General features: G+C 42.2%; 1 pseudogene; it reads right to left on the reverse strand.

Annotated features, from left to right (window-relative positions):
• Nucleotides 1-13,694: 13,694 nt before the first annotated feature.
• Nucleotides 13,695-13,779, reverse strand: LOC120222680 (annotated as a pseudogene).
• Between the last annotated feature and the right edge of the window lie 470 nt (nucleotides 13,780-14,249).

The following is a 14,249-nucleotide window of genomic DNA, read 5'->3' on the forward strand; positions in this document are numbered from 1 at the left end:
GCCATTTTGATGCTAGGAACCTTTTGACAAGGCAAAAAAAGTTAATAAATTGGGGCATCTGGGTGGCTCAATTGGTTGAGCATCCAACTTTGGCTCAAGTCAGGATCTCACAGTTCGTGGGTTCAAGTCCCACATCAGGCTCTGTGCTGACATTTTAGAGCTTCAGATTCTGTGTCTTTCTCTCTGCCCCTTCCCCACTCATCTCTCTCTCTCTCTGAAAATTAAACATTAAAAAAATAGGGCCACCTGGGTGGCTCAGTCGGTTAAGCTGCCGACTTTGGCTCAAGTCATGATCTCACAGTTCGTGGGTTCAAGCCCGGCGTCAGTCTCTGTGCTGACAGCTAGCTCAGAGCCTGGAGACTGTCTTCAGATTCTGTATCTCCCTCTCTCTCTGACCCTCCCCTGCTCACGCTGTCTCTCTCTGTCTCAAAAAAAGGAATTAAAAAACATAAAAAAATTTAAACATTAAAAAAATAAAAATTTTTAAAAAGTTATTAAGTTGTCAGCACTTAAGGAAAATCATAAAGAGGGGCACCTGTGTGACTCAGTCAATTAAGCATTTGACTCTTGATTTTGGTTCAGGTCATGATCTTACAGTTGTGAGTTGGAAGCCCCACAACAGGCTCAGTGCAGAGTGTGGAGCCTGCTTGGGATTGTCCCTCTCTCTCCTCTCTCTGCCTCTCCCCTGCTCTCTCTCTCTCTCTCTCTGTCAGAATAAAATTAAAAGAATAAAGACAATCAGAAAGAAATGTATAAACCAGATATTCTCAACCCATTTCTATGGGTTGTACTCATCCTGTCTCTGACTTCCATCCTTTCATATAGAATTTGCTACTGCTTGATGATATTACCTTTTTATTAAAAGTCACGTATATTGACATATAGCTTACATACAGTAAAATGCATCCTTTTTAGTATAGTTTTATGAGTTTTGAGAAACTCATAAAGTTGTGCAAATGTCACCACAACATGATATAGAATATCTCCATTGTCCCAGAAAGTTGCTCATGCCCCTTTATAGTCAATACCCTCTCTCCACACCCAGCCCCTAGTGACCACTGATCTAATTTCCATTCCTGTAGTTTTGCCTATTCTAAAATGTCATATAAATATAACTATATGAGGCACTCTTTTGTGTCTGGATTATTTTGCTTAGTATAGTATCTTTGTGATTCATCCATGTTTTTGCATGAATCAGTAGATCTTTCCTTTTGATTTCTGAATAGTATTCCATTGTATAAATGTACCACCATTGGCTACTCATTCACCATTGGTGTACATTTGTGGTTTTTTTCTTCTTTTTGGCTATTATGAATAATGCTGCTGTGAACATTTTATATGACTCTTTGTGGACATGTGTTCTTTTATTTTCTTGTGTAAATATCTAGAAGTAGTATAATTAGGTGTAGATTTAACTTTATAAGAAATTGCCATGTTGTTTTCCAGAGTGGTTTACCATTTTATTCTTTGACAGGACTGTTTTAAGGAAGCTGCCTCAAAACATCTCTGTTGCTGGGATAACTGGCTAGCTCAGTAGGTAGAGCATGCAACTCTCGACCTTGGGGTGGTGAGTTCAAGCCCACTTTAGGCTAAGTAGCTTACTTAAAAACAAAACAAACAAAAAAACCCTGTCAACCAAATCTGCCAAGTGAAAATTTTTTCTTCATAAGAGAACAGGTTTCACTCAGGTGACCTCAGGGGACAGTGATGGGCTGGAATGCAGCTATGTCCTTGGTTAGCAATTGATCCTCTTAAGGACTTGGAACTGCAGCAGCTCCAGGAACACACCCTCCTGTCCCCACCCAACAACCTTGTGTCTCAGTATCTCTGTCTGCCTTGTTTCCCACTCCCTTGTAGGCACTGTTCTTTTTTTTTTTTTATTTTTTTTATTTTTTAGGCACTGTTCTTTCTACTGCTATACATGAATCAATTCAGTTAGTGTTCACAAACTCCTACTATTATTATTTATACCCTCATTTTACAGGAGAGGAAAATGAGAGGTTCGATGAGGCAGCTCACTTTCCCAAGACTGCATAACCCTAAAGTAGTAGGAGTTAGACGGGAGCTCCTGTCTACCTCATTTTGAAGACCAGCCATGTGGCATATTAGTCAGAGTGAAGTCTAGAGCTAGTCCACTTGGGTTCAATTTCATTATTCAAATTTATCTAGTATTTGTAGTAAGCCTCTGAAAAGAGGGCCTTTATAACATCTGTTTAACAAGTAAGGGACACCGAGGCCATTATGCAGCAGGAGAGGGGCAGTGCGAGGATTGCCATCCAGGAAGTTTGGCTCCAGAGACAGAGCAACCAACCTCTATGTTTTCCTGTCTTTCAACAGTCCTCATTATTAATGTTATTATTTGGCTCACTGCCCTGGCTTTTAGTGTCTTTGGGGTTTTACACCACTTTGACATTTGTATCCTTGCTTGGGTCTCCCTTTCAAACTCTAAATGTGTTGTGCACTCACTCCCCAGGATAGAATAACCTTGGTGGGCATCCCTTTTGGGCATGGGTACCTCTGGCCATATCACTGCCCTTTTACCAGCTCTTGAGAGCTGCCTCTAGCTCAGGCAAGGATCCTAATGTAGCAGGTAAAATCAGGGAAATAAGTTATTTGCAGGGTGACCCATGCCCAAGAAATCTCTTCCAGCTCTTTATCTCAAGAGGATAAGGACTTGAGCTTATCTGAAGGGATTATTTGCTTCCATAAACAATTTTTTAAAATATAATTTATTGTCAAATTGACTTATATACAACACCCAGTGCTCATCCCAACAAGTGTCCTCCTCAATGCCCATCACCTATTTCCTCCTCTCCACCCCCTCATATGTCCTCTGTATTTAAGAGTCTCTTGTGGTTTGCCTCTCTCTCCCTCTGTTTGTAACTATTTTTTCCCCATACCTTCCCCCATGGACTTCTGTTAAGTTTCTCAAGATCCACATGTGAGTGAAAATATATGATATCTGTTCTTCTCTGACGGACTGATTTCACTCAGCATAATACCTTCCAGTTCCATCCATGTTGCTGCAAATGGCATGATTTCATTCTTTCTCACTGCCAACTACTATTCCATTGTACATATAAACCACATCTTCTTTATCCATTCATCAGTTGATGGACATTTAGGCTCTTTCCATAGTTTGGCTATTGTTGAAAGCGCTGCCATAAACATTGGGATACAATCCCTTGGGTAAATTCCTAGTAGGGCTATTGCTGGGTTTACAAACAAATTTTGAAATCTTTCAGATGAGAGACAATTATTGAACCCATTGTCAGGGCTTACTACTGCACCTGACATATATAGGTGCTCAATAGATTTTGATTGATTGATTGATTGAATGAATAAAGGACCCAGGTTCTCTTAGTTTAGCTAGTCCTGTCCCGTAGGGTTGCATGTGGCCTTTTAAATTTTAATTAAAGACAATGTAAATGAAAATAAGTTTTTTTATTTGCATCACTATATTTCAAGTGCACAATGGTTATCGTATTGGAGAGCATGGGTATAGCATTTTTTCATCATCACAGAAAGTTCTGTTGGACGACACTGGGTGAGATGATGGGGTAAGAGAAGGAAAATTGGTGCATAGGGAAAACATTTATTGAAGGCTGATAGCTTTACCTTGTTTCCAGTACTTTTAAAACAGCCTAGATCAGTCTTCTCTCATTAGATTATGTTGCATACTGCCCATTTAGAGGTCTCGGAATCACTTCAGAAATCTATTATTGAAAAAGGGGAAATATATCTCTGATCACATCCATGACCCAAACTTCTGAGAAAAAGAAGACAAGAGAGTGAAGGAGGAACTAAAGCTGCAGTTTTCTTTCTGTCATAGGCTACAGGGAACTAACCCAGCCAGGGTGCATTGTGCCCATTATCTCATCTGGTTCTCTCAACAGCCCTGTAGGACACAGAAGGGCAGTGATGATAAGTGGCTGAAGGTCATGTATTTATGAAACGGTGGAGGTAAATCCCCATACTCAAAACATCAGTAGATTGAGTAATAACTGTGTTCCAACTAAGAGCAGTAGAAGGCAGAAAGATGGATAAAATATGCTTCAAGAAGCTTATAACCCTTGGGGCGCCTGGGTGGCTCAGTCGGTTAAGCGTCCGACTTCAGCTCAGGTCATGATCTCCCGGTTTGTGGGTTCGAGCCCCGCATCAGGCTCCGTGCTGACAGCTAGCTCAGATTCTGGAGCCTCCTTCAAATTCTGTGTCTCCCTCTCTCTCTGACCCTCCCCTGCTCATGCTGTCTCTATCTCTCTCAAAAATAAATAAAATATTAAAAAAAAAAAGAAACTTATAACCCAGTGAAGGGAATATGAGAAACACATAGTAACTATATAACTGTACATATATACACATGTGCATATGTATATATATTATATACATACATGTGTACATATTTATATATATTATATGTATTGTAGATATATATGTGTGTGTATATACATAATAGCATATAACTAACATTTATTTGGTATATTAGAGCTTATAAGTACTTTTCCTCAGCAAACCACTGTGATGAATATCAAATGAATGGAATGTTGATACAGAAAGCAAGCATTCTAGGAATTCAGAGCAGGGTGAGATTACTGCAGGATGAGTGAGGGGGAAAGTTTTGGTTGAGACACAGAACTAGCAAGAATTCTGGGCAGTCATACACACCCAAATAAAACTTCTGGCTTCCGTACTAGAAATCTGCCAGTATCTCCATTGCTTATAGTTCTAATGAGGTGATTGTAAATTCATTTTAGTTTCCAGAAGATAAAATGCTGAGTACTTAGAGGTCTGTGTTTTCTCTCTGATCCTCAATCCAAATGATCACATATTAAAAACAACAACAACAAACCTCCCACACACTTTATGTGTTTCTAGAAACATAGAGTAACTTGTTTTTTTTTTTTTTAAATGTTTTTCTTTATTTCTGAGAGAGAAAGAGAGACAGCATGAGCAGGGGAGGGTCAGAGAGAGAGGGAGATACAGAATCTGAAGCAGGTCTCAGGCTCTGAGCTAGCTGTCAGCACAGAGCCAGACGCAGGGCTCAAACCCACGAACTGTGAGATCATGACCTGAGCCGAAGTTGGACACTTAACCGACTGAGCCACCCAGGCACCCCAAACATGGAGTAACTTAGACACTCTAGATGTAAAAAGATTTGAGTTGCTTTTACTTCACTACCCTGTGATGAGCATCCAGTGGTATATAGCTCAAACATCTTACTTAACACTCATGGGTATGTAATGTCAATTCTGCCCATAATTCCTGTGGTGTAGAATGCATAAAAGTCCAGTCCTGCATTCTGACTGGGCTTGCCTCAGTTCTCTTTTCATAATCATGGCCACTTCCCTGTTGGTAGTGATTTAGAAATGTCTTTCTAAAGCTCTCTACACTTTGCCTCAGCTTCCTTTAATTTTTTCTAAAGCTTCTGTCTTTCTTCCTTTGGATTTCTTTGGTTTCAAGCCACAGAAACTCATTATGGCTAACCTAAACAGAAAAGTTGAAGATTGGGAGGATATTGGATAGCTCACAGAATCAAAGGAAGGCTAGAGAACCAGGCTTAAGGAACAGAGCAACAAAGGCAGCTCCAGGGGCTTCAGTGGCAGAAATTAAATCTTGCCCTTGCCGCCTGCTGAAACGAATGAGTGACAATTAGATTTTTCCATCCCTCCCATTCATGTTCATCATTCCAAGCCCTAGCAGAGACAATCTGGTTAGCCTAGTTTAGGGGCTAGGAGGAAAAAGCAAACTTTACCTGACAGTCATTACGACTACACAGAGCAAAGTATATGCTGGATGATCAAACCCCAGAAAATATCCACCATATCCCATTTTCTCTTCCTAACCTCCATTTCCTACTTTTTCTAATTATCCATAATAGGAGTGACCAACACATCTTCCAAGGTTATAGAAAAGATACTTTAAAAAATCCATTTGTATTAGAATTTATCCCAAAAGGTATTAATGGTTGAGGAAGTTTGGCCTTAACCCTCAGCAGATGGTAGAAGGACTAAAGAAGATAGTGTATGCAAAATGCCTGTTACATCCTAACATGTAGTAAGTTTCATTAAATGTCATTGCCATCCCAGTGCTTCCCCAGTGGTGTGTCAGAGCCAGCTCATACAGCTCACACAAGAGCCAATCATTATATTTTTAGGGTTTTTGTGAGTCAATTGACATCATATTGGTAGCTTGAAGTTGACCTTGATGGGAATATTTATATAATGGAAACTGGGAATGTTGCAAATGAGGACTTGCCTTCTACCCCACCCACAACATAGTTATTAATTATTTACTTGTCCACCACTGCATCCACTTCTTTCTTCACAAAATGTGAGTAGAACCATGAAGGATTGAGTGTCAGGATTAGATTCAGCTGTGAGTAAAAACAACAACAGTGGTTTACCACATATAGGTTAATTCTCTAGATCGAGGTAGGCAGTTCGGGCTTGGCTAGTAGCTCTAATTTGTTGCCTTACCATTCTCAAAACATGGCTTTTATTTCATGACATGAAATGGCTGCTGTAGGGGCCAAGGGCTGGCTGAGCCAAGATAGGCCAGTTTGGCATGAATATTATTTTGAGTTATAAGAAATCAAAATGCGTCTTCTCCTGATGGAGAAGCTCTTCACATCTCCTTTACTGCCTGCTTACACCAGAGAGAGCTTTCTTGTACCAAAGAGAGCTATTTTTAAAAGTTTTATTTATTTTTGAAACAGAGAGAGAGAGAGAGAGAGAGATCGTTCCAAGTAGGCTCCTCACAGTCAGCATGCAGAGTCTGACGTGGGGCTTGAACTCATAAAATAGTGAAATCATGACCTGAGCCAAAATCAAGAGTTGGCGTCTTAGTTGACTGAGCCACCCAGGATTTCCTAACAAAGATTTCTCTTTACCTAAGAAACTTGTCTGCATAATAGGGAGACCTTTGTTTTTTCCAAATATCTCCTTTCACTTCCCTGCTAATGGTCTTTCACTCCTTTCTGTCATCAGATACGACCCTTCTCCCAAGCTCATATAAGCATCATGTTGCCTCATTGTCTTTAGAATTTCATGTCTGTGTGGATTCCCTGAATGTATGGTATTACACTTGATTTTCTCCTGTTAATCTTTCTTATGTCAATTTGAGTCTTAATCCAGCTGGAAGGACTCTGAATGACAGAGGAAACTCTTCCTCCGCAATACTGCATAAGCTCCACATTACAGTAAGGAAGAGAAAGGCGAAAAAAACATTCTCCCTCCTATTAAGGCCATCAACAGAAGTAACACACAACATATCTGCTTATACGAAATAGGTTGAGGTGAAGTCATTTAACTATATCTAGCTGCAAGGGAGGCCTGGACATGTTTATTTACTCTAGGCAGCAATGTGCCCAGCTGGAAACTGGGAAGAAGGAATGAGTGGATACTAGAAGACAGCTGGCCATCCCTCCTGTCACCAGCTAGAACCCAAGACTTGACCTTTACTGCCCAATGGCTTGTACTCACCGGTCTTTGTCCCACATTTTTCCTTAACCTCTTTTTTCCAGCTTATCTCTTAACTCAGGCCAATGGAAAGCAATACTGCCCCTTAAGCAATAGCAAGTGCCCTGACAAGACCTTTAGCCAGCCCAGAACACCCAGACCAGTTTGAGCTTAATTCTTAACTCGCACCTGCACAAATGGATGATGGAGTGACCTCTAGAATGACCTACTATTACCTTTACCTCATTATAATCCTAAAACTTCTGCCCAAGGAGGAGCCTCAGCCTCATTTACATAACATACAATGTATCTATAGGCATATTTCCTGAAGGTGCATGCATGACCTTAAGCCCACCTCTATATATGATGACAAAGTTTCCCTATCTAAATGTTCAGCCTAACCCTAAATAAAATGGAACCCATCCACCCTTGGGCAGGGAGTCACAGCTTTAGGAACTATTCCACATGACCTCCTTATTTGCTGCAAATAAAGTTTTCTTTGTGCGACAACCTGGTGCAGCATCTGATTCATTAAGGAGTGAACTCATGATGATTCTCACTAATGGGAGGGATTTAGGAAAGTATAGGTGAGAAGGGAAAGTCCTGCTGGTGTGATAGGAATGTGTGTGTTTGTGGAACTCTGAAGGAGCTGGCTGGAATCAAAAACTAGAAATATTGAAAATGAGATTAAGTAAATAAGGTGGAAGCCAGATCTCAGTGAGGGGCCAGGAAAGCAGACAAAAGGATCTTTATCTGGTGCCATTAGAAACAGGAGGCATTGAACTTTTGGGTAGGGGAGCTGTACAATCAGAGGTATTTAAAATTTTTTAATCTGGCAGTTACATGCTAGACATTTTGGAGAAAGGTGGAAAAACAGGAAGCATCAGGCAGTGTGCAGGGAAAACTGATTTTACAATCCAGCTGTGAGGTAGGAATATATCTGGGGCCATTTGCTAGACAATGTGTTTGGCTTGATGGCTGGCCTGATAGGGAGTTTCAGGCTGGGGTGGCCAAGACACAGGATTTACAGGGTAAACAGAACAAACTTGCCTTGGCAGGTGTTTTCAATTGGGCCACTTAGAAGCAGAGCCTATGGGGCTCCTGGGTGGCTCAGCTGGTTGAGCGGCTGACTTCAGCTCAGGTCATGATCTCACAATTCATGGGTTTGAGCCCCGCGTCAGGGTCTATGCTGACAGCTCAGAGCCTGGAGCCTGCTTCACATACTGTGTGTCTCTCTCTGCCACTTCCCCACTTGTGTGAGCTCTCTCTCTCAAAAATAAACATACATTTAAAAAAAGAACCAGGGCCTGGAGGGACATTTATTCAAGAGATTGACTGAAGGAAGACGAGAAGAGTAAGGACAATGGGATGTCAAAGGGGAAGCAGCTGAGCAAGTGTGTGGGCTGAGATGCCGTCTGAGTTCATAGGAAAGCTCTTGGCACAGATGGCACAAGAGTGGACTACAGCTGTAGGCAGGTAGGCTGGTGTTTTATAGTCCTGCATCAGGCAGTCATCAGGTCTGCCCAAAATGTGTGTAAGTAGGGAAGAGTTGGCTCCCATCTGATCCAGGATAATTCTTCATAAAGGGTACAGCTGTGTGTGGTTATCAGACAACATGCTTGTGGGTAATGCTGTTAAAAAGGATCTGACTGAGGCCGAGACAGAATCTGTTACAGTGGGTTCATTTTGGGTGTGTTGGATTTGAGGTGGCAAAGAAATAAGGTATTGGTACATGAGTAGTGGGAAATGGGATCTACCAGATAGAAGTTCATGTAGAATAGGTCTAGCTATGTAGATACTGGAGTGAGGGACTCTGGCACACAGGTGATAGTGTGATAATAAGAAGAAATAAGGGGCGCCTGGGTGGCTCAATCAGTTAAGCGTCCAACTTCGGCTCAGGTAATGATCTCACGGTTCGTGGGTTCAAGCCCCGCATCGGGCTCTGTGCTGACAGCTAGCTCAGAGCCTGGAGCCTGTTTCAGATTCTGTATATCCCTCTTTCTCTGACCCTCCCCTGCTCACGCTCTCTCTCTCTCAGAAATAAATAAAACATTAAAAAATTTAAAAACAACAACAACAAGAAATGAACTCTTTGAGGGCCAAGGAGACAGAGAAGGGACCAAGTCTTTGGAAAGTAAGTTGGTTATTCCCTAGTGGGAAGGTGGGTGGGAGAAGAGGGATCAATGAATAAAACAAAATAGAGATCAGTAGAAAGACATATTAGTGTGATAGTTTAACTTGTATTATCACTGGAAGTCAAGGGAAGAAGACGTTGAAGAAGAATGAGTATGGAGAAAAAGTTGAGGTGTTTTGTTTTTTTGTTAGTTCAGATGTTGTTGGTGGCCTTTAAGGGAAAAACTTCACAGCAGAACTGGGTTAGAAATCACATGGTGAGAGCTAGTAATGCTTTCCATATTTAATGGCATTCCATTTTGGTTCTTAACTCCTCTAGGGCACTTCTTGCTTCAATTGATATGCTGCTCATTCTTGCTTGTCCTAAGGTTACTCTGTGTTCTGGTTATCTAGTATATGTGCTGCCAAAGCAAGCACAATGTTCTGGTTATCTAATGTTGCCTAACAGATTACCCCAAGATTTAGCAGCATGAGACACCCATAGTTATATTCACGGGTTCATGGATTAGGAATTTGGATGGACACAGAGGGGATGGCTTTTCTCTGCTGCAGCTGGAAGACTCAGAATCTGGGAACCAGAATCATCTGTAGGTTTTTTAACTCACATATCTGACAGTGGATGTTGTCTATTGGCTAGGGGCCTCAGTTTTTCTCCTGGTGGTCTAGATTGGGTTATTTCTGCATGGTGGCTGAGTTACTGAAAGCAAGAAGCAGGTATGAACTGTATTCTTTTTTATAAACTCATCTTTTTTATGATCTACATTGTTCTCCCTGTACCCCATTGGTCAATGTAGTCACAGCCCCACCCAGAGCCAAAGGGAGGGAACATGACCCCACCCTGGAGTCTGTAAAACTACTGAAGAAGAGCATGGAGGGAAAAGGGCACTCATCTTCAGAAAATGCAATCTGCTATATTCTGTCAGAGCTCTCCATTTGCTTCTTATGAGTGAGTGGCTCCTTTATTCAACAACCATCAATAATAACAGTAATGAAAGGAACTACCTGAGGCTTAGAGGGGTAAGTGAGGTACTCTAGATGACTCAGCAAGAACTCCACTGTGACATGGACCCAGGGCTTCTGCGTTGATGTCACTTTTATTAAGAACGGGATGCCTCCAAAGAGCAAATAAAACTTGTGGAGACTGGGACTGTTTCTTCAGATGCCTCCTCCAGGGGCAACTACAGAGCTATGAACAGAGATTCCTCAGCCACTTAGTGACTGGTCCTACATTTGATACACTCATTTAATATGATGATTTAATATAATTTTGTATCTCTTTTCTCAGGAGAGCAGTCAAGGACTAGGACACAGACCCTAATGCTGCATTCAACTTCCTGGCTGGAAGACGAGGATGAAGTTGTGTCTCATCTCTATGCTAGCAGTGAGCAAGTCAGCACCCATGTCAGGAGTGTGAGATGAGTGGAAGATGCCAAGGAGCGTTCAGGCAGAGCAATTAGATGGTGATCTGAGGTAATTGCGTAGGAAGAGCAGGGAAGGCTAGAAGGGAAGTGGCTGAGGCAATTCCTGTGGGTCCAGCTCAGAAAGGGGAGGGGAGCCAATTTCCACCCCCTCCCCAACTCACATCCGACTCTAAACATGCTTCACAGCCCCAGGGGGAACTCTGGCAAAGGATCCAGTGTAGGTAGCAGGCATGCTTATCACTATCAGGAGTGGGTGGGAGCAGATCTTAGAACTTGCATCAGGTCACAGTTTTCCAGACCCTGCCTATGCCCTGCCCTTTCACCCAAACCAATCTTTGACTTTATCTCTTTAGAAATGCCCTCCGGCTAAACAGTTTCTTTCTCAGAGATTGCAGATCAGGAAGGACCTTTAGAAACCATAGTTTCCACTTCTGCTATAGGGGCAGAAAGCATGGGGCAGCCCAACCCCTCAATGCCTGGGAAGTAACAGAGGAAGTAATTGAAGCTGGCTCTGTACTCTAGGACTATTGCCCTTACCAGGTCCCTGCTGTCCTCCATCAGCCCTGCAGGGACCTGTCAGGGGTCTTTTTGCCTCTGGTTTCTCTCCATCCTACTCACCTCTGCAAAAAGGTATATTCTCCCTGCTCAGGCCCCTTGGCAGCAGCTCACTGTGACTTCTCATCTTATCCCCAACTCCTTGGCCTCACCTTCATGGACCTTGGTGTATCATTTGTGAGTCACCCTTGCTGCCTTGTTCCAGCCCCACCAATGTGCTTATTGCTCTCTCCCACATAGAAATTACTCACTGCTTATGTCACCAGTCCCTCTGGAATGTGCCCCTTCCTCCATGACACCCATCTCTCTTCATCCTTTTTACTATTATTTTTTAAACTAACAGTGTTTTTTCACCTCCCCTTGGATGATTAAAATAATACATGTTTGTTATAGAAAATCTATAGAATGAGAAATGTATTCAAAAGAAAATTGAAAGTACCCATAACTCCATAGCTTAACTAACTGTGGTAACTAACATTACCATTCTGGTGGGCTTCCTTCTCCTCTTCTCCTCACCAAAACTCCTTCCTGCCTCAGGACTTCGTGCATGCTTATTATTCCTTCTACCTAAAGGCCTCTCTTTCTCTCCCTTTCCCCTCTACTCACTCCCCCCTCTTCTCTTCCCACCTGCATTCTGTGAGTGAATCAACTCAGCTGTAGAATCATAAAGGTCATTCTTGCAGAGAAACCATTTCTCTACCCCCAAGTTATGTCTCTCTATTATACACTCACAGCACTCAGTACTTTTCCTTGTAGCGCTTACCACAACTAGAAATAAACCATCATTTTTGTCCTCATGTGTTTAATGTCTGTCTAAGCTACCTGGCTTGATGTAAGGTCCATGACTGGCTTTCTTGTTTATACTGTTGATGCTAGTATCTGACACAGTGCCTTGTATACATAAAACACACAACACGTACCAAGACACTTTCATAGAGTAACCATGTGTCTTCTTAGCACTTTAAAATAATCAGTTTAACAAATACAAAGAATCAATCACCATATGAGACCTGGTTCCAGGTATAGGAAATCTGGATCTTGCCCCAAGGAGTCTTCAGTTTTTTGAGGGAGACAGAGAAGTGGAGGATTCTGATATGTCTTTGATGATCAGTTATAAGTATATATAATCAATAGTGTTAAGTAAAGCATAGAGAAAGGGTCCCTAAACTCGCCTTGGGGGAGGTGATGCTATTGTTTTAATTTGTCCTCATTAGTGCATTTACTTCATAGAATCATAAGCTCATAGAATTGGATGGGACCATGAGATCAATAGGCCCCAATTCTTTCTGTGAGGTGAGGAAACTAAAGCAGTGAAGGAGAATAAAGTGACTTGGCCAAAGCTACTGGGTAATTTATTGGTGGCAGATCTGGGATTAGAACCTCAATCTTGAGACTCCCAGCACAGTACCCTTTCTAACTGTACCTTAGGGGCCTTTGGAGGAGGGGCCTTTAGAGGAGGGTCTCCCTCCTCCTTCCATTCTGTTAATCCCCAGGTCCTGTTGATTTTACCTTGTAAAGGTTTCTTCAGTCTGTCTGCTTTTCCTCCCTTCCCCTCTACCACGCTCCAAGCCTCCATCATCTCCAACCTGGGTGCCTACACTTACCTCCTACCTTGTCTCTCTGCTTCTAGTTTTGTCCTGCTCAGATTCCTTTTCCTCTTTGCAGCCCACATGAGTCTTCACACGCCTAAGTGTGAGCATGTACAACCCCAGCTTAAGTCCTCGTTGAGCTTTTTTTTTTTTAAACTTTTTTTTATTTATTATTTCTAGGAGAGAGAGACAGCATGAGCAGGGGAGGGTCAGAGAGAGAGGGAGTCACAGACTGAAACAGGCTCCAGGCTCTGAACTGGCAGTCAGCACAGAGCCCGACGCGGGGCTTGAACCCACAAACGTGAGATCATGACCTAAGCGAAAGTTGGATGCTTAACCGACTAAGCCACCCAGGCGCCCATCGTTGAGCTTTTTATTAAAATTAATATGGCATATTAGCTCAGGCTGCCATAACAAAATACCACAGAGTGTGTGGCTTAAACAATAGAAATTTATTTCTCATGGTTCTGGAGGCTGTAAGTTCAAGATTAGAGTGCCAGCTAGTAGGTTTAATTCTGAGGCCTCTTCTTTTCTCCCCATGTCACATAGGTAATGTGCTGAGGAGGCGCATGTCACATAATGGTGTGAATATCCAATCACCACTCTTATGAACTACAAAAGGATAAGAGCTTTCTTGTCTCTGCCTTTTTTTAAGGACACAAATCCTATCAAATTAGGGCCACACTCTTAGGACCTCATTTAATCTTAATTATCTACAGAAGGCCGTATCTCCAAATATAGTCACATTGGAGCTTAGGGCTTCAACAGATGAATCTTGGGGGCACACAATCCCATCCATAGCACATGGTCTACCAAGCCTTTATTAATCTAGCCTACTTTACCCACTAACCTCTCTGCTTCCATGCTTCTATACCTTCAATCTCTCTTCAATCTCTTGGTTCCTTGAACTTGTGCAGTTCTCTGCAGCTCTGATCCCTCCATCAACTTCCCTCTTTCTCTGTCTGTCCTACTCCTATTTAGCCTTTGTAAGGAAATGTCCATCTAGCCTTGGAACAAATGGATATAGTTTTTCCCACTTTGGCTCTGAGCACCCCAAGATATCATAGGACCTGCCTTGGATCTCTTTGAGAGTT

The sequence above is a fragment of the Hyaena hyaena genome, unplaced genomic scaffold (genome assembly GCF_003009895.1).
Source record: "Hyaena hyaena isolate Hyena2069 unplaced genomic scaffold, ASM300989v1 scaffold_906, whole genome shotgun sequence".
Lineage (NCBI taxonomy): Eukaryota > Metazoa > Chordata > Mammalia > Carnivora > Hyaenidae > Hyaena > Hyaena hyaena.